Source organism: Pongo abelii, chromosome 6, assembly GCF_028885655.2.
Source record: "Pongo abelii isolate AG06213 chromosome 6, NHGRI_mPonAbe1-v2.0_pri, whole genome shotgun sequence".
NCBI classification, from domain to species: Eukaryota; Metazoa; Chordata; class Mammalia; order Primates; family Hominidae; genus Pongo; species Pongo abelii.
The window spans coordinates 28,964,353-28,987,918 of NC_071991.2; the positions used below are offsets into that span (position 1 = coordinate 28,964,353).

A 23,566-nucleotide genomic window follows, 5' to 3' on the forward strand; every position below is an offset into this window, starting at 1 on the left:
ATATCAGAGTTTCTATTGCTATTGCTGACAAGTTAAATAACAAACAGCACAGAAAAACTGAGGAAAATGCATTGATTCATTTTTTAGTTCTTTATAGTTTATAGAACTTTCTAGTTTCTAAATTATTGTAAGTTGAAGCAATTTCAACATGCAGATATCTATAAGTTCTATCTAGATGATGGTATTAATATTGTAATCACTGATAATTTTGAGCAACAATTGCCCCATTTGGTTTACTGCAAAATAATTATTTCTCTTCTAAATGTAAGTAGTGAATAGGGTTTATATAATCATAAGCATACAAGGCCTTTTAAGATGATCACTAAGATTAAAATAAAATTCACACCTATTTAGTAACATAAATTTTAATTATTTTCTAACAGAAGTGAAGAAGCAATAGAAATAAGTGGTTAAAATGAGCTCAAAGAAACTACACATGTGGTCATTAAATAACATTTAACACCACATTGTAAGTGACTGATTAGTAATTCTAATTTGTTTCATTTTAGTCACTGAGAAAACAATATTCTTTAATCATTCCATATAAAAAAGTGTTCATTTATTAGTGTTTTCAAAACTTTCAGAAACTTTAGACCACTCAGTGAATAAGGTTGTACATTTAGATCACAAATTTTAAATAATAGGTTTATTCTAGCTTTTTTTTTTTCAGACGGAGTTTTGCTCTTTTGCCCAGGCTGGAGTGCAGTGGCATGATGTTGGCTCACTGCAACATCTGCCTCCCAGGTTCAAGTGATTCTTCTGCCTCAGCCTCCCAAGTAGCTGGGATTACAGTCACTGCTACCACACCTGGGTAATTTTTGTGTTTTTAGTAGAGACAGAGTTTCACTGTGTTGGCCAACCTGGTCTCAAACTCCTGACCTGAAGTGATCCACCTGCCTAGGCCTCCCAAAATGCTAGGATTATAGGTTTGAGCCACTGCATCCAGCCTCATTGTAGCTTTTAATGTAAAGGCTATTTTTCAAAAGTACTATTAGTGACTCTTTTAAGTAATGAAAGGAACCAGGTTGTTAGAAACCATTTATCAACCAAAGCATTTGTGTTAGGCTTTGTTATGAGTTCTTTGAACACAAAATGAAGTTCTCCATACTATCTAAGGGTCAAAAAGTTGTTTTTAAATTCTGCTTCATTTCTACTAAATTAGAAAATTCAAAGCAAAAATGTTAAATAAAAAATGGAAAAAAACATCGAGTGAGAGGGGGCTGGCCATAACGGTTAATATTAAAGCTCAGTATCTGGTGGTTCCTGATTGCATCCTGGTTCTGTCACTTATGGGCTGTGTGATCTGGAGAGAATTTCTTGACATCTCTGTGCTTCAGTTGTACAGTAAGGATAATACTGCCTAAATCCTAGGGTTTTGGTAAAATTAAAGCAATTAATAAAAACAAAGGTGTCAGAAGAGGGCCCAGCATAGAATGAATGTACAGAAAATTTATTAGCTCTGGTGATTTGTATAGTTTTTTAGATCAGGACCAATGTTAAGCCCGGGAACAACAAGGTGGCCACACCAGGGGGTTGTAATCCATGTTCATTTTAATTGGTCAGTTTGGGAACGTAACAGTCGATGGATATTTTTAATCTTTGGCAAATTCTCATATATTCTCATACAGCATGTATATAAATACTAAAGAGAGATCCCTCACCTTGTACTGCTTTTTACCACTCTAGTAACACTAGAGAATAAGCACTTAAATGCTGAGTGTTGTCAGTTTTAAATTAGAGAAAGAGGCAAATTGTTTTGTGATCTACTTGGTTAATAAATTTTTTTTGCCAACGAATTTTTAGGTTCACTTGGTAAATTTAAAGGTAGTTTAAAATGTATACTTAAATAACTTTTCTCTATAAGTGAAGAAAATCATTTATCTTGAGATAATTTTACTTTAAACAGTTGCTTTAGAGTCTTTATTGAAAAGTACTCTATTATCAAATAAAGCCGGGTGCAGTGGCTCATGCCTGTAATCCCAGCACTTTGGGAGGCTAAGGCAGGCAGATTACCTGAGGTCGCGAGTTTGAGACCAGCCTGACCAACATGGAGAAGCCCCACCTCTACTAAAAATACAAAATTAGCTGGGCGTGGTGGCGCATGCCTGTAATCGCAGCTACTCGGGAGGCTGAGACAGGAGAATCGCTTGAATCCAGTAGGTGGAGTTTGTGGTGAGCTGAGATCGCACCATTGCACTCCAGCCTGAGCCACAAAAGTGAAACTCTGTCTCAAAAAAAAAGAAAAGAAAAGAGAGAAAGTATTATATTATTCTGAACAATGATAATTAACATATTTTATTACTGAGTGATAGGTTCACACTATTCATGATATCAAAAGTACCAACATCACTAGGTAACCAAGCTGTGTGTAATTAAAAATATATACATATCTTTCCTGAAATTATAAGATAGGAAGAAACATTTATTTCTCTGGCCCAATTTTTTAAAGTTAATTTTTACAAAAAAATACTTGTATTACTACCAGTATATTTGACTGACAAATCAAAATTGTGTACATTTATGGGGTATGGTGTAATATTTTATATATGTATAAAATATGAAATAAGTCAAGTTAACTAATATATCTATCACCTTCACTTACCTATCATTTTTTGTGGTGAGACATTAAAACTTACTGTTAGTTATTTTGAAATATAGATACATTATCATTGACTATAATCACCCTACTGTGCAATAGATCTCAAAGCCTCTTTATTCTGTCTGTAAAACTGCATTCTTTTGTCAACATCTGCCTCTGGTAACCAATTATTCCACATTTTACTTAGTTATTAAAACTTTATTAGATTCTACATGTAAGTGAAATCATGCAGTACTTTTCTTTGTGTGTCTGGCTTATTGTACTTAGCAAAGTATCCTGTAAATGTATTCATATTTTTTCAATTGACAATATTTCCCCCCTTTTTAAGGCTACATAATATTCCATTGTGTTTACTATTATTCTAAATATATATACCACATTTAGAATAAAATTGTAATTTAAATATATATTCATCTAATGGTTGGAAAACTCATGTGTAATTGAAAAATATTTGTGTGAAAGCATGTATTAACATAATTCAGCATATAAATATCTAGTTAATAATAGCTAACTTGTACTGAGCACTAACCATAACACTGTACATGTGTTAATAAATTTTGTTGTCACATTGATGTGGTCTGGCTGCGTCCACACCCAAATCTCATTTTGAATTGTAGTTCCCATAATCCCTATGTGTCATGGGAGACATTTGGTGGGAGGTAATTGAATCATGTGGTCAGTTACTCTCATTCTGTTCTCATGATAGTGAGTTCACATAAGATCTGATGGTTTTCTAAGGGGCTTTTCTCCCTTTTGCTCGGCACATTTTCTCTTCTTGTCACCATATGAAAAAGGACATGTCTGTTTCCCCTTTTATTATGATTGTAAGTCTCCTGATGCCTTTCCAGCCATGCTGAACTGTGAGTCAAATTAACCTCTTTCCTTTATAATTTACCTAGTCTTGGGTACATCCCTATAAAAGTGTGAGAATGGACTAATAGACACAGTAACTTAATAACAAACGTATTATTATTACCCTCAATTTACAAAGAAGAAAACAGAGCCAGAGAGAGAAATAACTTGCTTACAATAGCAGATCCAGTATTAAAACACAAGCAACTTTGATTCCAGAGATAATATTCTTGAGTACAACAGTAAAAACCCTTTCAAACAGAAAAGAAGTTACCTTTAACACCCGTTCTTAAAAATTTAACAAAAATTTTAAATGGATACATTTTTATTGTTATATATGTATGTATGTGAATGTATAAGTGAGAAACACTTCATGTAAGCCAGGAAAAGCTAATAATAATTTTAATAAAATTAAAAAGCAGTTCAATTAATTATTATTTGCAGATGATATCTTAGTTTACTTAGAAAGACAACAAAAGCAACTGAAAGGTGATTTTAGAAATCTATTCAGGTGGGTAGGCAAAATTCTCAGCTGACCCTCAGGTTCCCACTTCAGTGCACACCTGCTGTGTAATCCTTTTCTCCTGAGTGTGAGAAAATGTGTGACTGTGGTGGGACATTATTCGTGTAATTAGGTTACTAATGTATTGGCTTCCTGTTTATCATAAGAGAGATTATCTTGATTAGACTAAACTTAATCACAGTTGCCTTTAAGAGAAAGAGCACATCATAGAAAAACATCCCTGCTTCCCTGAAATTAATCAAACTTCTTGGTAAGCCATGTCGTAAAGTGTTTATCGTGGCCACATGGCAAGGGATATATTTGTATATTGTCTCTATTTCTACCTTCAACATGTTGCTTTCAGTAGAGAGAATAGGAGGATCTCATGGCAGAGAAAAAAGAAGGAATCTCATTTATGCAAGAAACAATCACCCCTCATCTGGGATGGCTTAAGAAAAACAGAGACCAGAACATGACCACATCAATGGGAAACAAAGGCAACTTGGTTGAAAGGGCTCACTGGCATTAGGAAGCAATGTCTACACAACCGAAGTAAATGATCAGCCGCTGGGATACTAATAGTCTACCAACACGGCTGAATTCATTCTCATTCTGATTAAATTAGCATTTCTGCACCATTCTGGTAACTCAGTTTTACATAATTTATGACAAAAATACCATGCAGACCAGTGAGTACCCTCCTAGAACTGAACTTATGAAAAAGCATACCCAATTCTTTAATTTCAACATTGGAAAATGTTGAAAAAATAATGAATTTATTGATAATAATCTGACTTTCTAATTTTAAAGAATTCTACTCTTTTGTAACACAATATTGAACTTCAAACACCTTAACATGAATATTTCTTGAATGCATAAATTGTTATGTAGATAGTTTCTCTTTTAGATTAATGCAATAGGACTAACAATTAGAGAAAACATTTGAAATAAAATAAAAGTCATCAGAATCACATCTTTCAATGGCTTGGCATAATTGCCATGCTCTTTGATATGGTCAAGAAGCAAAGACAAGATTTTGGCTTTGCCCAATTATTAAGTCCTTGACCTTTTGAAATCTAATATCCTGGCTAAAAAATTAGGATGGAATATATTTTAGGTGGCTGCCTAGAGTGTTAAAAGCAATACGAGAAGAATTTTGATAGCTGGGCAAGAAAATGCATACTACATACAAACATTACTCTTCTCTGATTTGCTTTAACTTTGAAATGTTGGAAATTGCAAATCTAGTTCCTAAATTTAGGGTAAATTAACAAAAGATTCATGTTTCAGCTGAGCAAGTTATTGTATGAAACTTATAGGTAACAGATGTCATTAGCTGCAAAAACCAAAATAATATGACTACATTCAGTAACTATCTAGCCATGCAAATGATAGACCAATTAGATTAAGATCCTAACAGGTGCATGTAGAAAGCATTTATGCACAATGTTGTGACCCTCCCCCAAACATCTTTTTCTGTCTTCTTACAGAGATACCAATTTCTCCTGAATACCTCAGGGTGAATACTGGGAACTGAGATGCTCAATGTTCAGAGTTGATTACTGGGAACATAGTTAACACATTTCTTCTATATTATAAAGAAATTTTATGAATCTTGCTCTGCCTCAGAAAGGCTTTTAGTAAAAGATTGTTCATGTGTAACACTCTATTTGGATTCATGAAAATTTTCAATATTCCATTTAAGTCAGACACACTGAAATGTCAACCAAATTTCATAAAACATATTTGAATGAGATCAAGCCTTTCTTAGCTAAGAATTTTATTTCATCAGTAAATTTAGAGGAAAATAAGAAGTGTGTGTACTTTGGGCCAAATAACAGTGTTGGCCACATGGGAACAATTCAGACAAGTGCTCTTCATCATTACTCTTAAAGTAGCAATAGCACCACATCCATTTCCTGGCACCAGCCGGCCTGTTTTTCACTGATATGAAGTGCAGAAGGCATTGAAACAGTGAAGAAGGGTGATATAAATGGAATACTTACATGAAGTACAATTGTTAATAAAAAGTAGCATTTGATATTGTACAACTATACATAAGATGACAAGTGTGAGATTAAAATATTTTTACTTTAATTGACAGAATAACTTTATTCACAATATTTCTATTTCAAATAATTTTTTTGCTTTTCATCCAGTATTACCTGAGCTCAATAGGAATCAATAAAATGAATCTTTATTTCACCACAAGAATTTTATTCATGCATATGCTTAATTTGCTGAAAATATGTGAGCCTTCCATGAAAGGTTTATACTTTTATTGTGTCATTTTTCGCTGAGAAGCGGCTCTCCTGCCAGAAAACTGCTATTCTCAACTCTGCTCACATTGACTCTGGTCAGCATAGTGACAGGAAGTGATGTGTGAATAAAAAGCAAATGTGTCTTCCTTGAATCTTTTTTCATCTATTGGCTGAAGAAACAGAGAATGCAGATAGAAAATTTTTTTAAAAATCTAATCTCTGAATAATCACAAAGAAGTTTTCTTAACCAGAAATAAACCAAAGGGGATGGTGATTTAAGCAGAAAATGTATTATTTTGCTAAGCCTTCGAAATTTTAGAGCTTATTAGTATGACAATCTGCATTGCTTTAACAAATGTATTGGTCTTTCAGTTTTAATTCTTCTGGATATGATTCAATTTCCTGATGAATCTGAACTGAGAGCAGAATAACTTATGTGGGAAAAAAATATGTTGACTAAAATAAGATAGTCAAAAAGAGGCAGACAAAACAGAAAGTAAAATGATGTTCTTCGGAAGCAGAAAAGAGAGAAGGAGAAGACAGTTTATTGGATATTAAATTGCACTTTTTTTTTTTGAGACAGAGTAACACTCTTGTTGCCCAGGCTGGAGTCCAGTGGTGCGATCTTGGCTCACTGCAACCTCAGCCTCCCAGGTTCAAGCGATTCTCGTGCCTCAGCCTCCCAAGTAGCTGGGATTACAGGCGCCTGCCACCACACCCAGCTAATTTGTTGTATTTTTAGTAGAGAGAGGGTTTCACTATGTTGGCCAGGCTGGTCTTGAACTCCTGACCTCAGGCAATCCACCTGCCTTGGCCTCCCAAAGTGCTGGGATTACAGGTGTGAGCCACTGCGCCCAGCCAAATTGTACCTTTTAAAGATAAAATTGATCTAGAAATCTGTTTCAAAATAATGTAAATATACTTAAAAGCACTCAACATATAGTTTAAGTATACAGCTTTAAAATGTTTAAGATGGTACTTTTATCTTTTTAATCACAAATATTTACATCTCTCAAAAAAGTTACATTTTTAAAAATTGCTTTAAATAACAAGTGTTTTTCTCACACAATAACATATATTCAGACAATAAATAGACGGTAATTTTAGGCTGCCTTTTTGACTACTCATCTATACAATAAAACACTGACAACCACCCGAGAAAAGAAATAGATAATTAATAAACAAAATGGGGCAATACTTATACAGGTAAATATCACATAAGTAACTGTTATAGGCAATAGAAGTGTCTGACTTATGGGGCTGGGCGCAGTGGCTCATGCCTGTAATCCCAGCCCTTTGGGAGGCTGAGGCGGGCAGATCACCTGAGATCAGGAGTTAGAGACCAGCCTGGCCAACATGGAGAAACCCATCTCTACTAAAAATACGAAATTAGCCAGGAGTGGTTGGTGCATGCCTGTAATCCCAGCTACTCAGAAGGTTGAGGCAGGAGAATCGCTTGAACCTGGGAAGGAGAGGTTGTGGTGATCTGAGATCGTGCCATTGCACTCCAGCCTGGGCAACAAGAGCAAAACTTCGTCTCAAACAAAAAAAGAAAGGAAGGAAGGAAGGAAGGAAAAGGAATCAAAGCATATAACAACAATGAAAACAAAAAAAATTCAACAAAACACAAGACAGCATGAAAAGAAAAAGATATTATTAAGTTGGTGCAAAAGTAATTGCAGTTTTTGCCATTAAAAGTAATGGCAAAAATACTAAAGTGTAATACTAAATTGTCAGACAAAAATTAACAAAATGGCAGTAGAAAGTACTTACCTATCAATAATTGTTTAAGTATCAAATAATTTATCTAATAAAAACACATTGCTATGGTTTGAATGTCCCCTTCAAATTTCATGTTGAAATTTAACTGCTATTGTTATAAAATTATAAAGTTAGACGTTTAAGAAGATAATAGGTCCTGAGGGACCTACTCTCATGAATGAATTAATGTCATTATTTCCAGAGTGGGTTAGTCGGCAGGAAAGTCGGTCTATTATAAAAGTAAGCTCTCTGGTGTGCACCTTCAGTCATCCTCATGCCTTTGGCCATTTTGTGATGTGGAAATACGATTCTCATCAGATGTCAATGGGATGCTCTTGGACATCCATAATCTAAAATTGTGAGCTAAGTAAACTCCTATTTTTTAGAAAATACCAACTCTAAGGCCGGGCGCGGTGGCTCACACCTGTAATCCCAGCACTTTGGGAGGCCGAGGCGGGTGGATCACCTGATGTTAGGAGTTTAAGACCAGCCTGGCCAACGTGGTGAAACTCCATCTCTACTAAAAATATAAAAATTAGCTGGGTGTGGTGATAGGCGCCTGTAATCCCAGCTACTTGGGAGGCTGAGGCAGGGGAATCATTTAAACCCAGGAGGCAGAGGTTGCAGTGAGACGAGATCGTGCCATTACACTCCAGGCTGGGCAACAGGAGTAAAACTCTGTTTCAAATAAATAAATTAATTAATTAAAAAAAACAATTCTAGGATATTCTGTTATTAAAGCAGAAAATAAAATAAAAGATTCGCAGAGTGTCTAACTAGATTTTTTAAATTAACAGTATGCTTCACACAAGTGACATATTTTAGATTTAAGGGCATACATATGTTAATGGTTAAAGAATTTTAAAAATCCATACCAATAATAATTGAAAGAGTGTAAGAGTGGCTATATTTATATCAGACAAAATAGACTTTTAGAAAAAAAATCTGTCCCAACAGACAAAGAACATCACTCTCTAATAATAAGAGGATAATTTGTCAAAAGAATCTAACAATTAAAAAATATATGAACCCAACATTGGAGCACATAAATATATAAACATATATAAACAGAACTTTAAAAAACAGACAAATATGACAATAATAGAGGACTTTGTTACTCTACTGAAAACAATAGATTATTCAGACAGAAAGCTAGAAAGAAAACAATGTGCTTGGATAGTGCTGAAGAACAACTGTACCCCCCGGGCTTATGTAGACTATTTCATGTAACAGTATGAGAATACACATTCTTATCAAGCACAAATGGAACATTATCCAAGATAGATCATATGTTGGACCAACAAAAACAACAAACTCTTTTCAAATTTGGAGATTAAAATTATATCAAGTTTTTTTGTTTTTGCTTTTGAGACAGAGTTGCACTCTGTCACCCAGGCTGAAGTGCAATGGCGTGATCTCAGGTCACTGCAACCTCCGCCTCCTGGGTTCAAGCGATTCTCCTGCCTCAGCCTCCCAAGTAGCTGAGGTTACAGGCATGCACCACCATGCCCAGCTAATTTTGTATTTTTAGTAAACCATGTTGGTCAGGCTGGTCTCAAACTCCTGACCTCAGGTAATCTACCCTCCTCGGACTCCCAAACTGCTGGGATTACAGGCATGAGCCACTGCACCTGGCTCTATCAACTTTTAAAATTACAGTTTAATAAAACTAGAAAATAATAGCCAAATAAAAATTTTAAAACTCACAAATATGGGGACAGTGAACAACATGTTCTTGGACAACCAATGGGTCAAAGAGAAAAAGCAAAGGGAAATCAGAAAGTGTATTGAGAAAAAAGAAAATAGAAACACAACATACAATAACTCCTGGGATACAAAAAAAACAAACAAACCACAAAACAGTTCTAAATCACAAGTTTATAGTGCTGTTTTTGCATGTTAAGGAAAAGGAAAAGATGTCAAATAAAAAACATAATTTTAATCCACAAAATACTTGAAAAAGGACAACTAAATAATCGCAAAGTTAGCATAATAAAGTAAATGATAGGTCAGGCGCCGTGGCTCACGCCTGTAATCTCAGCACTTTGGGAGGCTGATGTGGGTGGATCACCTGAGGTCTAGACCAGGCTGGCCAACATGGCGAAACCTCATCTCTACCAAAAATACAAAAATTAGCCAGGTGTGGTGGCGGGCACTTGTAATTCCAGCTACTCTGTAGGCTGAGGCAGAAGTATCACTTGAACCCGGAAGGCGGAGGTGGCCGTGAGCCGAGATGGCACCACTGCACTCCAACCTGGGCAACAAGAGTGAAACTCTGTCCAAAACAAAACAAAACAAAACAAAACAAAAAAATGAAAGAAAGAAAAAAAGAAAAAAGAAAAAATAATAAAAATTACAAAAGAAATAGACTTCATACATACTGAAAGGACAACAAAAAATATTAAAAGCAGAGAAAGAATTTACATATAAAAGGTATCTAAATTAAACTTTTTTTAAGAAAAGAGGAGTTAATTCCTTTTATTGTTTTGAAGTTGAATGATTGTCTTATTTTTATTTTGTATTTATGCTTACAATAAGCAGGTCAAAAAAATTTATCCTGAACTCATGGACATTTGATTTCCAGTAGGGTTTGTATTAAGGCACAGAGGTGTGGACTTGGGTTTGTGAAAGAGTGTTTGTGGAAAATAAAAAGGCAGAATAAGGGAACGTATTATAAAAAGCCTATGGGGGCTGGGCACGGTGGCTCATGCCTGTAATCCCAGCACTTTGTGGGGACCGAGGCTGGTGGATCACCTGAGGTCAAGAGTTCCAGACCAGCTGGCCAACATGGTGAAACCCAGTTTCCACTAAAAATACAAAAATTAGCCAGGCATGGTGGCAGGCACCTGTAATCCCAGCTACTTGGGAGGCTGAGGCAAGAGAATCTCTTGAACCTGGGAGGCAGAGGTTGCAGTGAGCCGAGATCCCACCATTACACTCCAGCCTGGGCAACAAGAGTGAAACTAGGTCTCAAAAAAAAAAAAAAAGAAAAAAGAAAAAGAAAAAGAAAAGAAAAAAAACCTATGGGTAGAAAACAGTACCCAGTTGGTGAAAAGACTGGTTAGTGCTACAGATACTGGTCCAGGCAGGGTAGCTCTGATTTACAGGCACCCGCCACCACACCCAGCTAATTTTTTGTATTCTTAATAGAGACAGGGTTTCATCATGTTGGACAGCCTGGTCTTGAACCCCTGACCTCAAGTGATCCACCCTCCTTCGCCCCTCAAAATGCTGGGATTACAGGCATGAACCACTGTGCCCGGCCACAACATTACTTTAGAATAAAGTTACTTCTTACCTACATCTAAACTTATTTTATTTGACAATATCTAAAAACAGCCCCAAAATAATAATTACATCATGACAGAGGACATCATAACCCTCCTCCCATCTCAACTCTCATTGCACCTGCCCGTGCATCCCCACAGTTAAGATGGTGACATATACTTTGACTCAGCTTACAGGCATTATGATAACTCTTACACATAAGCCCAGCCAAAGAGAGAGATTTTGACTCTCATAGATAGGCCTAGGGCCATGAGTAAGGTCCTGTGTCTTCTACTTGTATGAAAATCACAGAGAATTATGACACCCATGCATATTGAATAAACCCCGTAGGTGGTACAGAGAGTCTCATAACAGGGCCCAGAACACAGGTGAGATTGAGAGTCTTGTATGAATACACAGCCAAAAGTAGAAATTGTCACATGCCCAAGTGTACACAGGTCACAATTGAGGTTCTGAATCTCACACCCAGGGGCTGTCAAGAGTTGTTGTTACAATCCGAAATGTAGGATCATGCCCATTGCCCTAAGCCCAGGCATGAGAGTCAACATCTCTCCTCTTATATACAGATCCAGTCCACAGGTGAAGTGGGGACTCTCCAACCAGGATTCAGCACACCATTGATGTTGCGACTCCTCTACTGGAACACAGCTTGGAGAAGGGATTGGGGCTCTCATGGCAGGATGCAATCCACTGTTGAGATTGTGACTCATGTACTTGAACCTAAGTCTCAGGAGTTGCTGACTCTTACACCTGGAGTGGGGAAATGTGTGGAATTGGGAGTCTCATTCCTGGGCCTTCCTGCAGGTTGAATTGCGACATGCACTTCTACCTAGAACCTTAGTGATTTCATTGTCCTTCTGGGCTCAACACAGAGTTATCTTGTGACTTTTACCTGGGCCAAGCACCTAGGTGATATGATTATATTGCCTGGCTACTTCCCTCAAAGGAATTGTAATATATCCTTTACTGAGCACCTAAGTGATGTAAACCTTCTCTCCTGCCTGGACCCTGCCCACAGGTAAGGTTATGACATATCACCAAGCCTAGCACTTAATGACATGACTGTCCTATCATGTTTGTGCCCTGCCCTGAAGAAGCACTGTGACATTACTGGCCTAAGTAAAAAGGTAATTCGAGTCTTCTGCCTGGGACATGTGCACAGGGGAGACTGTGAAATATATCTTGGCTTATCAACATGATGATGTGATTCTCCTCTCTTGCCTGGTACCTTTTTCCAGTTGGGATCGCAACATATTGCTGGGCCCAGCACCGGGTGATGTTATTCTTCTCCCAGGGCCCAGCCCACAAGTGGCATTGTGGCATCTCTCTGGGCCCATCACCTAGGTGCTGTGACTCTGCTCTTCTAACTGGGCACTTTCCACAAAAGGAATTGTGACATATAGCTGGACCCAGCTCCCTGGTCATGGAACTGTCTTGTCTTGGTCCTGTGCAAAGGGGTCATTGTGATATGTTGCTTGGCCAAGCAGCTAGGTGATATGACTCTCCTGAATGGGCCTTGCTCTCAGAGAGGATTTTCACCCATCGCTGGGCCAGTCATGTAGGTGATGTGTCTCTCCTCTGTTGCCTGGACCCTGCCCAAGTAAGCATTGTGACATCACTTACCCAGCACCTGGGTGATAGGACTCTCATGTCTGGTTCCTGCCCACAGGTGAAATTGTGACATATACATGGTCATAGCTCACAGGTGAGGTGATAACTCACATACCTGGATCCAGCTAAGAGAACAGATTTTGACTCTGATATCTAGGCTTAGGGCAACAGGCAAGGTCCTTGGTCTTCTACTTAAATAAAGGTCATAGTGTATTATGATACCAAGGCGTACTGTGTAAAGTCCTCAAATAATACAATGTCATAACAGGACCCAGAACAAAGTTGAGATTGTGACTCATATTCACATCCAGCTGAATAGAATTGTCACCATCACATATAGACAGTGCTCACTGGTGAGGCCTAAATCTCACATGCAAATGCAATCCAGACTTGGAACTGTGACTGTCATATGTAGGTGCAGCCACAGGTGAGAAAGTGACTCATTTTTGAACCCAGTTCACAGGAACAGCAATGGAACTCATACCTGGACCGAGTCAGTAGCAGAAATTCACAATCCAGGACATTTTCTAGGACACAGCTAGAGGTATAAAAGTCGACACTTCTTGTGGGTTGAGTTCAAGTATGCAAGTCAATCACAACAGTGGACTAAATCAATACATGAGAGCCCAAATCTCACCAACAGACTGTGTTTTGATAGGGGAAGCACAGCCCCCTGGTGTTCTAAATCCTGGACTTGGTGTTAACACCTCATCTGTCGATTGGATTGATGCATGAGATTCACAATTCCAACTCCATTGCCTCTTGGTGTGTGATTCAGAACCTCAACAGTGGGTTCTGTTGATGTGGAAGGGTGATAATCCTCACTTTCATCTGAGTTTGCATACAACAGCCACAATTTTCCCTGTGTGCTGGGCTCTATTATGGCACTCTGTAGCACTTGAGGGCTTCATACAATGTGCATGCAAGTCATAATAGTCTCTGGCCATCCTACAAGTTGAAGACCCAGAACCTTAGTTTTTGCTCTAAGACTAACTACAAGAGTCATATCTTCAGGTATGAGTCATCATTCCACCTGTAAGCTGTGCCCATGTGTATTTCCCAATTCCAACTGTGGAGACAGACCAGGCTCAAGGGTTGCATCACCTGGGTGCTGGCCAGAGATATTTCACAACTGCCACTTTGGGCAGGGTCAAAATCTCCCCTTAGTGCAGGGGCAATTCAGGAGGGTCATATCATCTAGGTGGTGGGCCCAGCGATATGTCACAATACCCCCCTGTGGGCAAGGCCAAAGCAGGACAGTTACATCACCTGGAAGCTGGGCCCAGTGATATGTCACAATGCCTTTTGGGGGCAGGGTTCAGGCAGGAAGGAAGAGTCGCATCACCTAGGTGATGGGTCTAGAGATATTTCACAATGCCTTCTGTAATTAGAACCCAGGAAAAAGAGTTATATCATTTGGGTTAAAGGTCTGGTGATATGTCACAATCCCAACTAAGGGCAAGACCCAGGCAGAAAAAGAGACTCACTTCACTATAATTTAATTTCTCCTGAGGACAGGGCTCATGTAGAAGAAAAACATAAATTAAGTGCATGGCCCAGGTATATGTTACAATCTCAATGTACACTGGGCCCAGGCAATTGAATAAAATTAATCAGATGCTGGGAAAAAGTATATGTCACAGTCACATCTTCAGAAAGGTTTAAAGATAAGATTTAAAACCGCACAAATGTGCTGGCTTCACTTATGACAGTCAACATATCTTGTGAGACGTGTTCAAGTATTCAAGGCACAACCTCAACAGTGCACTGGCTCTGTGCATGAGAGCCCGAACCCCACTTGCAGACAGTGTCCCAGTAGGAAAGTCAGTCTCACAGGGGTGCTGGATCTTGGTGTGAGAGTCACCGCCCTACCTGTGGACTGCATTCACGTATGAGAGTCACAATTCCAACTTTTGACTGCCTCTGAGTGTGAGATTCAAGACGTTGTAAGGAGGCTGTGTTCAGGTGAGAGGGTGAGAATCCTTATTTTCAGCCAGGTGTGCATATGAGAGTCACAGTCTCACCTGTTTGCTGGTCCCTGTTATGACACTCTCTGTACCACCTGAGGGTTTTATATGGCACATGTGAGACTCACAATCTGCTTTGAGACCTTTGTGCTTGCCCAGGTGTTTGTTACAATCCCAAATGTAGGATCACGCCCATTGCCCTATCCTGTTTTTGGGTCCAGGACCTTATCTTTTGCCCTAAGCCTAGATACAAGAGTCAACATCTCTTCTATTAACTGGGACCAGGTATGAGAGTCATTGACATGCTTATGAGCTGGGTCCAGAAATGAGTCACCTTCTGACCTGTGGCCAGATCCACATATGACAGTCCCAAATTCAACTGTGGACTGCTGAACCCTCACCAGTGGGCTTTGTCCAGGTGTGAGAGTGACAATCCTAATTTTTGGATAGTGTGCCTCATTTGACAGGCACAATTTTACCTCTGTAATAAGCTCTGATATGATGCAAGTATTTTATAGATATTTATGAATGTCAAAGTCCTCTGTAATTGTGATACAATTAGGAGACCCAGAAGCTTACTGATTGTTTTAAGCTCAGCTATGAGAGTCAGAATCTCTTCTATTGGCTGGGCTCTCACATGACAGTCATTATTATTCCTGTGATCCGAACCTAGGTATATGCCAGAATCCCACTTGTGGGCAGAACCAAGCAGGAGAGTCACATCACCTGAATACTCAGACAGGGGTATATTAGTATCCCCTCTGTGAGTTGAGTGCTGGTAGGAAATTCACATCACTATGGTGCTGGGACCAGTGATGTGTCACAATGCCTCCTGTGGGCAGAACCCTGGCTGAAAGATTACATCACATGATTCCTGGCTCAGCAATACATGACAATCCCCATTGTGAACAGGGCCCAGGCAGGAGATGACAATCACATCATCTGGGAATGAGACCAGAGGTATATCACAATGCCACCTGTGAGAAGGGACTAGGCAGGAGGGTCACCTTACTGAGGCTTTTGGCTTTAGGCATATGTCACAACCCAAATTGTGGGCTTTATTCAGGCAGTATAGTCAAATCAGTCAAATTCTGGCTGGGCAAAGTTATATGTCACAATCACACCTGTGGGAAGGTCGAGGAATGGAATTTACATTTCTGCACATGTTCTGGGTCCAGGTATAAAAGTACACACCTCGTGAACTTTAACAAACCTCATGTGTCCAAGAATGCAAATCACCATTTTCTTTCTTTCTTTCTTTCTTTCTTTCTTTCTTTCTTTCTTTCTTTCTTGCTTTCTTTCTTTCTTGCTTGCTTTCTTTCTTCTTTCTTTCTTTCTCTGTCTCTCTCTCTTTCTTTCTTTAGTTTGACAGAGTTGCACTCTCGTCACCCAGGCTGGAGTGCAGTGGTGTGATCTTAGCCCACTGCAACCTCTGCCTCCAGGGTTCATGTGATTCTCCTGCCTCAGGCTCCCAAGCAGCTGGGATTACAGGTGTGTGCCACCACACCCAGATTATTTTTGTATTTTTAGTAGAGACCAGGATTCACCATGTTGGCCAGGCTGGCCTCAAACTCCTAACCTCAGGTGATCCACCTGCCTTGGCCTCCCGAAGTACTGAGATTACAGGCGTGAGCCACCACACCAAGCTGCAAGTCACAATTTCAACAGCAAATTGAATCCATGCATGAAAGCCAAACCTCAGACAGCACCTATTAGGAGAGTTAAAGCCTAACATTGGTGCTGAATCTTGGTCAGAGACTCAGGCTGGATCCACATATTAGAGTAATAATATCAACTTCTGACTGCCTTTGGGTGTGAGATTCAGAACCTCAACAGTGGGCTGTGTCCATGTGGGAGTGTGACAATCTTTACTGTTGGCAGTGTATGCATATGAGAGTCAAAATCTCAACAGTGTACTGGGCCTTGTTATATTATTACTCTTTGCACCATCTGCGGCTGTATATATGTGTAAGACTTGCAATGCACTCTAAAACCTTTGTGCCTATATGAACCCATGATCTTACTCATTTCTCCAAGTCTAGGGATGAGATTCAACATCTCTTCTATTGACTGGTTTAGATATGAGAGTCATTACCATGCCTGTGGGCTAGGTCCAGCAATAAGTCACCATTTTACCTGTGGCCAGATCCACATATGACAGTCAAAATTCCAACTGTAAACTGTATCTACTAGTGACATTCAGGACCTTAACTGTGGGCTCTGTCTATGTGTGAGATTGACAATTTTAACTGTTGGCTATGTGCTGGGCTCTGGAATGACATGCTCTGTACCACCAAAGGGCATTATAGAATATGCATAAGCTTGCTCATACTTTGCCATCTTACCAGAAGCAGGAGACTGAAGACATTATACATTGTCATAAATCCAGCTAGAAGAGTCAAAATCTCTTCTATTGGTTGTGTCCATGTATGATAGTCATCAGCATGCCTATGAACTGGACCCAGTTATATGTCACAATACCACCTGCAAGCAGGGACTAGGAGTGAAAGCCACATCACCTGAATACTGAGCCTGAGTAGGTCAATGTCCCTTCTGTTGGAAGAGTCCTAGCAGGAAAGTCGTATCACCTGGCTGCTGAGCCCACTCAATGTCACAATGCCCTCTGTGGGAAGGGCCAAGGCAGGAGAGTCAAATGACCTGGGTGCTGGGTCCAGCAGTATGGCACAAATTACCCTGTGGACAGAGCCCAGGAAAAAAAGGAGAATCACATGACCTAGGTGATGGGCACAGAGATATGTCACAATGTTCTCTGAGAAAAGTGTCCAGAAAGAAGAGTTACATTACCCAGATGCTTGACTCACGTTTATGTCACAATCCCAACTATAGGAATTGCTAAGACAGAAGAGCCACATCTCCGGGATGCTTGGCCCACTGATTTGTCACAATCCTTTCTGTAGGCAGGATCCAGGTAAAAAATAGACAGTAACATCTACTAGGTGATGGGCCCAGTAATCTGTCACAATTCCCCATGCAAGCAGGTCCAAGGCAAAAGAGGAGATTCATATCACCTAGGTGATAGTCCTGGGGATATGTCAAAATTCCAAATGGGGGTTTGGCCCAGGCAGCAGGGGAGAGTCATGTCACCTAGGTGATGGACCCAGTAATATGTCACAGTACCCGTTATGGGCTGATCCCAGGCAGGAGAGGAGAGTCATATTATCTAGGTGATTGGTGAATAAAATATTTCAAAACCAACTCTGAGAGACTGGCCTGGGCAGGAGAGTCCCATCACCTATGTGCTTGGCCTAGGTATATGTCACAATCCCACATTTAGACTGGACCGAGGCAGAAAAGTAAAATCAATCAGGTGCTGGGCACCTCTTGTGAGTTCTGTACAAGTACCTAAGTCACAGTCTCAACAATGGACAGGATCTGTGCATGACAGCCCCAACCTCATTTGCAAGCAGTGTCCTAATGGGGGAGACACAGCCTCACAAGGGTGTTTGATCTTGATTCAAAAATCACCATCTTACCCGTGATCTGGATCCATGTATGAGAATCACACATCCAACTTTCAATTGCCTCCAGCTGTAAGATTCAGAACCTCAAAATGGGCTGTGTCCATGTGGAAGGTGATAATCCTTACTGTCAGCTGAGAGCAAAGACAAGAGTCACAATTTCATCTGTGTGCTGGGCCCTGTTATGAAACTCTCTTTACCACCTGAGGGCCTTGTACAATATGCTTGTGTGTTGTAAGGCTCTGTGACTTTCATACAAGTAAGAAAGCCATGATGTTACCTGCTGCCCTAAGCCTAGTTACTGAAGTAAACATCTCTTCTATTGGCTGGGTCTTGGTATTAAAGTCATTACCGTGCCTGTGAGCTGGGTCCAAAAATGAGTCACCGTCCCACCTGTGGCCAGATTTACATGTAACAGTCACAACTACAACTGTGGACTTAATGTGTATTTGAGATTCATGAGCTTACCAGTAGGCTCTGTCTATGCATGAGAGTGACAATCCTTATCTTCTGCTGGGTGTGCCTATCAGAGTCACAGTTTCACCTGTGTTCTGGTTTGTATTATGATGCTGTCTGTACCAGCCAAGGACTTCACAATATATGTGTGTGTGTAGGAACCTTCTGTAACCTTTCTAAAAGTAGATGATTCAGGACCTTATCATTTGCCCTAAACCTGTCTATGAGAGTCACTCTCCAATTGGGTGTTTCCACATCCGAGAAACATCATGATTTCTGTGTGCTGGGCCTAGGTAGAAGTCACAGTTCTACCTGTGTGTGAAAAGAAGGCAAGAAAGTCATATCACTTGGGTGATGGGCCAGGGATATGTCACAATCCTTTCTGTCGACAGTACAAAAAAAGGAGTTACATAACCTGGGTGCTAGGCTCAGTGATATGTCACAATGCCCAGTGTAGGCAGGGCACAGGCAGGAAAGTCAAATTACCTGGGTGTTTGGCCCAGTGGCATTACAATCCCTTATCTAGAAACAGCACAGGTAGCAAAAGAGAGTCACATTACCTAAGTGCTGGGCTCAGCTGTATGTCACAGTTGTTTTGGTCGGTAGGACACAGTCAATAGAGGAGTCATATCCCAAACTGATGAGGTCAGTGACATGTCAAAACCCTTAATGGAGGCACAACATAAACAAGAAAGTAGAGTCACATCACTTAGGTGATGGGCCCCGAGACATGTCACAATGTCTCCTGTGGGCAGAGTCCACGTCAGAGAGTCACATCACCTAGGGGCTTGCTTCATGTATATTTCAGAATCTCAACCCTCAATTGTTAGCTAGGCTTCCAGAGGACAGTAAAATCAATCAACTGCTGGGCAAAAGTATATGTTACACCTGCAGGAAGGTATATGAATAAGATTCATAATCCCACACATTTTCAGAGTTCAGGTATAAGAGTCAACATCTTCTGTGAGTTGTGTCAAGTACGTGAGACAGAATCTCAATGGTGGACAAGATCCATGAATGAGAGCCTCATCTCCACCTGTGAACAGTGTCTCAGTAGGGTAGCCATATGCTCACAGTTGTGCTGAATCTTAGTTTGAGAGTCACCCTCCTAACTGTGGACCAGATCCCACATAGGAGAGTCACAATGTCACCTTTCAACTTCCTTCGGATGTAAAATTCAGAACCTCATTAGTGGGCTTGTTTATGTGAGAGGGTGACAATCCTTACTGTTGGCTGGATGCACATACAAGGGCAACAATCTCATCTGTGTGCTAGGCCCTGTTATTACATTCTTTGTACCACAGAGAGTTCAATAGGGTATGTGTGAGTCTGCTCTGAAATATTGTGGTGGTATAATCCCTTGATACTACCCATTGCCTTAATTAAGCCCGGGCACATGAGTCAATACTTCTCTTATTGGCTGGGTTCAAGTATGAAAGTAATCACCTTGCCTGTAAGCTGGGTTCAGAAATGAGTCACCTTCTTATTTGTGGCTGGATATGCATATAATAGGCACAATTCCAACTCTAGACTCTGCCTACAAGTGAGATTCAGGATCTCACCATTGGTCTCTGTCCATGTGTGAGGGTGACAATCCTGTCAGCAGGGTGTGCATAGGACAGGAGTAATCTTATCTCTGTGTTGGGTCCTGTTATGATACTCTGTGTACAACCCGAGAGCTTTATATGACATCTGTTAATGTCATAGTCTTCTGTGAACTTTGTACAAGTAGGAGACCCTGGACGTAACCATTGTTCTAAGCCTAGCTACAAGAGCCAAAATCTCTCTATTATCTTCATCCAGGTATGAGAGTTATTACCTTACCTGTGTTTTGAGCCCAGATATATGTCACAATTTGAACTCTGGGCAGGAATCAGGAAGAAAAATCACATCACCTAGGTGCTGAGTACAGCAATATGTTAAAATCCTCCATAGTACAGGGCTTGCCCTGGCAGGAGAGTCACATCACCTAAGTGCTTGGCCCAGGTGTATGTAACAATCCCATCTGATGCCCGCTGGGCCCACACATGAGAGTCACATTACTCAGATGTTAGAGAAAGGCATATGTCACAATCACACCTTCAGTAAAATCCACAAATGGGATTCACAATTCAGCACATGTCTCAGCTCCAGGTATGACAGTCAGCATCTCCTGTGAGTTGGGTTCAAATACACGAGTCACAATTTTTTTTTTTTTTTTTGAGATGGAATTTCACTCTTGTTGCCCAGGCTGGAGTGCAATGGCGTGACCTTGGCTCACCGCAACCTCCGCCTCCCAGGTTCAGGAGGTTCTCCTGCCTCAGCCTCCCGCGTAGCTGGAATTAAAGGCATGCGCCACCATGCCCGGCTAATTTTGTATTTTTAGTAGAAACAGAGTTTCTCCATGTTGGTCAGGCTGTTCTTCAACTCCTGACCTCAGGTGATCCACCCGCCTCGGCCTCCCAAAGTGCTGGGAGTGAGCCACCACGTCCGACCATGAGTCACAATCTTAACACTGGACTTGATTTGTGCATGACAGCCCCAATCACACCTGCACACTGTGTCTTGGTAGAAAAATCACAGCCTAATAGGCGTGTTTAATCCTGGTATGAGTGTCACCATCCAGCCTGTGGATGGCATTCACATATGAGGGTCAGAGTTCCAACTTTTGACTGTCTCTGGTTGTGAGATTTAGGACCTCAACAGTGTGCTGTGTTCGTGTGGTAGGTTGACAATCTTTACTATCAGCTGGGTGTACATATGAGGATCACAATCATATCTATATGCTGGGCTGTTATGACACTCTCTGTACCACTGGAGAGCTTTATATGATATGCAGGAAAGTTGTAATCAGCTCTGAGACCTTCATTCTGGTATGGACCCATCATCTTACCTGATTTTCTCTTTTGAGGTACAAGAGTCAACATTTTTTTTTGTTGGCTAAGTCCAGGTATGAGAGTCATCACCACGCCTGTCAGCTGAGTCCAAACATAGGTAACAATCCCACCTGTGAGCACTAACCAGGTAGGAGGGTCATGTTACCTGGGAGCTGGGTCAGGAATATGTACCCATTGTTCTAAGCCTAGCTACAAAAGTCTAAATCTCTCTATTGTCTTGGTCCAGCTATGACAGTTATTACCTTACCTGTGTTTTGGGCTCAGATATACATCACAATTTGAACTCTGGGCAGGAACCAGGAAGAAAAATCACATTGTCTAGGTGTCCCCTGTGGGAGAGGTCCAGGTAGGAGAGTAACATCTTCTTGGTGCTGAGCCAAGTGAAATGTTCCAATGCCCCTTGTGGGCAGGGCCCAGGCAGGAGAGTAGAGTCACATCACCTAGAGGCTGAGTTCAGCAACATGTAAAAATATCCCCTTAGGGCAGGGCTCATGCAGGAGTGTCACATCATCCAGGTGCTTGGTCCAGGCATATGTCACAATCCTTCCTGAAGGCAGCACTTGGGCACAAAAGGAGAATTACACCACCTAAAGGATGTGCCCAGAGATGTCACAGTGCCTCTGTGGGCAGGGCCCAGGTCACATCACATGGATACAAGGCCCAGGGATATTTACAATCCTCACTGGGGCAGGGCCCAGGGAAAAAGACATGGGTCACATCACCAGGTGCTGGGCCCAGTGATATATTACAATCCCCTCTGAGGACAGCACCAAGGCAAGAGTTACATCACCTAGGTGGTGTGCCAGGTATATGTCAAAATTGTATTTGTGGGATTAGCCCAGGCTAAAGAAGCAAATCACTCAGGTGCTAGGAAAAGGTATATGTCAAAACCCACAACCTGTGGGTGCAAACCAGAAAACATGTTACATCACCTGGTGCTGAAGCAGAGAGATGTAAAAAGTATTCTTGTTGGCAGGGCCTAGGCAGAAGAATAATATCTCTTGGATGCTGGGCCCAGTGATATGTCACAATTACTTTTGTGGGCTGGGCCTAGGTAAAAATGGAGGGTCATGTGGCCTAAGGACTGGGCCCAGGGATATGTCACAATTCTCCTCGTGGGGAGGGCCCAGTCAGGAGAGTCACAGCACTTGAGTGCTGAGCTTAGAAATATGTCACGCCAGGCGCTCTGGCTCATGCCTGTAATCCCAGCACTTCGGGAGGTTGAGGTGGGTGGATCATTTGAGGTCTGGAGTTTGAGACCAGCCTGGCCAACATGGTAAAATCCCATCTCTACTATAGCTGGGTGTGGTGGTGCATGCCTATAGTCCCAGCAACTCGGGAGGCTGAGGCAGGAGAATCACTTGAATCCGGAAGGCAGAGGTTACAGTGAGCTGAGATCGCACCACTGCACTCCAGCCTGGGTGACAGAGCGAGACTCCGTCTGGAGAAAAAAAAAAGAAGTATGTCACAATGCCATTTGTTGACAGGTCCCAGACAAAAGAGTCACATCACCTGATAGTTGGGGCCAGTGATATGTCACAATTATCCATGTGGGCAGGGCCCAGGAAGAAAAATGACAGTCGCATCACCTGAGTGCTGAGCCCATTGATACGTCACAAGTGTCGCTGTAGGCAGACCCCATGCAGAAGAGAAGAATCACATCACTTAGGTGCTAGGTGCTGTGTAATGTCACTATCTTTCTGAGAGTAGGGCCCAGGCACATGAGTCACACCTACGAGATTTTTGCCCCAGTTTATGTCACAATTTTATTTGTGAACTGGACCCAGTCTGGAGAGTCAAATCACTCGCATGTTGGACAAAGGCATATGTCACAATAACACTGTGGAAAGGTCCAGTGATAAGTTTCACCATCCTGCACATGTCTTGATTCCAGGTAAAAGATTCATCATTGTG

General features: G+C 40.9%; 1 long non-coding RNA gene across 2 annotated transcripts; it reads right to left on the reverse strand.

The window, feature by feature from the left end:
- On the reverse strand, positions 6,157-22,961 carry LOC129060660 (uncharacterized). Of its 2 annotated transcripts, XR_008527509.2 has the most exons (7): positions 22,585-22,961; positions 21,900-22,099; positions 19,337-19,441; positions 18,336-18,454; positions 17,664-17,753; positions 17,361-17,535; positions 6,157-6,384 (listed from the first exon to the last, which is right to left on the reverse strand). It is a non-coding gene; the product is annotated as an uncharacterized LOC129060660 (long non-coding RNA). The 2 variants fall into 2 exon arrangements; XR_008527510.2 differs by lacking the exon at positions 17,664-17,753 and having other exon boundaries at positions 22,585-22,897.
- Between the last annotated feature and the right edge of the window lie 605 nt (positions 22,962-23,566).